This window comes from Setaria italica, chromosome II, assembly GCF_000263155.2.
Source record: "Setaria italica strain Yugu1 chromosome II, Setaria_italica_v2.0, whole genome shotgun sequence".
Classification (NCBI taxonomy): Eukaryota; Viridiplantae; Streptophyta; class Magnoliopsida; order Poales; family Poaceae; genus Setaria; species Setaria italica.
In genome coordinates, this window is record NC_028451.1 from 33145217 (window position 1) to 33147160 (window position 1944).

Below are 1944 nucleotides of genomic sequence, written 5' to 3' on the forward strand. Positions count from 1 at the left end.
GGTGAAGCCTCATTAGATTTTAGCAGACTTAGAGTAAAGCCAACTGCAAATGGCTAGCCTTTTGGGCCTACAGTGATGTTCACCATAGAAGGCTAGCCCAACAGTGGTGGTGGGTACGTGATGGGGCCACCAATGCGCGGGGACAATGATACAACAAACTAGGCATTAACAATTGGAAGCGACTACACGGTGAGGCCTCTCCTTTTAGCGCTAGGCGGAGAGCCCCCATATTTGGAAACAACCCCTCGCGGGACCACGCAAGACCAGAGGCGCGCGGAAGAGGCCTCGCGCGGGACGGCGCGGGAAAAATATCAAGCGCCGGAGGGGAGCGAGCGGGGCGCGGGAAAAAACGGGCGCCAGAGGGGAGCGCGCGGGAAAAAAAATGACACGCAAAAAAAAACAGGCGCCAAAAAAGGATGTGGGCCGGCCCAAGAGAAGTAACAGAAAATGCCCACACAAAGATATTACGGCCCAGGTACCAGAAAAACCCTGGATGCTCCTTGGATCTGTGGCAGCACTGAAGCTGCAGACGTCGTTCCCCATCGACTACCACCGCTGCTCGAGCACCAGAAACAAATCCAGGGTCCTCAGCCATGAATCATGTTAAGAAAACACCAGATCAGATGGAAAATAGAGTGGAAAGAAAAGCAACATCAAAAGGAGATCACCCAAGAGTTGAATGTCCAGGTGCGCATCCTTCTCGTCCCAAACAGAAACACAACTACTGAAACAAAATCCATCCGTCGATCCATCCTACCGTTTCAGTCACACATCCATGATTTGAACCTCTCCACAATCTTCAGGTTGCCTCTCAGATTGGGACTGGAACAACCTAGTTACATCCATCAGATTTACGAGTTCTTGACATCCTGCAGGCATATCTTGTAGCACAGTAATTATATACATAGCATATTTCCCACCACACATTAAAAAAGCCTTCTTTTGATTGATTAAACATGAAGTCCTTGCATCCTATAACAAATAAGAGAACACAAGTGTTGCATCCATGTATGTGACTCCCTTGTCTTCAGATTCAGTTATCATCTATCCCTGAATTGAGAAAAAAGCAAACAGATTCATAGTTAATAGCCAATTATCTATGGTATGGCATCAATTGTAAAAAGGGAGGGAAAAAAGTAACAATGAGGTTAACCCAGTTAAAAAAACAGATTCTTGGTTAATAGTACAAACTTCATGATCTGGCAACAATTGGGGGGGGGGAGGGGGGGGGGAGTAACATTGAGGTTAACAGTTAAAAGCATCATGGAGAAAAAATGTGTGTGAAAAGCAAAAGCATTTGCATTCACTGTCTTGTTTTGACCAGCTAATTCGGCTACCTATTTGCTCTTCTTTGGATTTCTTTAGAACTATAGCTAGGAGATTAAGTTGGTTTGCATATTGATCTCTACTTTCTTTTGTACATATCAGTTGTTGTTAACTGCAGCATTGTGTACCTTTCTGGTTGATTAAGCTAGCATGCATATTGATTCCCACTTTGTTTTGTGCAGTTGCAGGTGTGAGCAAGTTTGATCTCAATGTAGCATTGCTGGAGATTGATTGGTCAACAGAAGATGTGTTTGAAAATGCAAATAAGTTGCTGAAAGAAGCTAGTGAGCCTGAGTTACCTCCTGAAGCTAATGAGCCCGAGCTACTTCCTGAAGCTAGTGATCTCGAGTTACATCCTCAATAATGAGCCTGTGTTACTTCCTGAAGCTAGTGAGCCTGAGCTACTTCCTGTCAGTACTTCCTACTAGTGACCATAAGTTTCTTCCTATGTCATGTGAACTAGTAAAAAGTTACTTCCTCCTCCATGTTTCAGAAGAGGGACAAAAGGTTACTTTCAATCTTATACAATTAATTGATAAGCTACTTCCAATGCGTTTCAAAACAGGGACAAGTTATGTTATGTCTCATGTAATTCTATGATAAGTTACTTCCTGATGT

At 43.9% G+C, this 1944-nt stretch overlaps 1 long non-coding RNA gene across 1 annotated transcript; it reads right to left on the reverse strand.

Annotated features, from left to right (window-relative positions):
* Window positions 1-643: 643 nt before the first annotated feature.
* LOC111256441 lies at window positions 644-1738 on the reverse strand. Its single transcript, XR_002676532.1, has 2 exons — window positions 1626-1738; window positions 644-1050 (listed from the first exon to the last, which is right to left on the reverse strand). It is a non-coding gene; the product is annotated as an uncharacterized LOC111256441 (long non-coding RNA).
* Window positions 1739-1944: the final 206 nt, after the last annotated feature.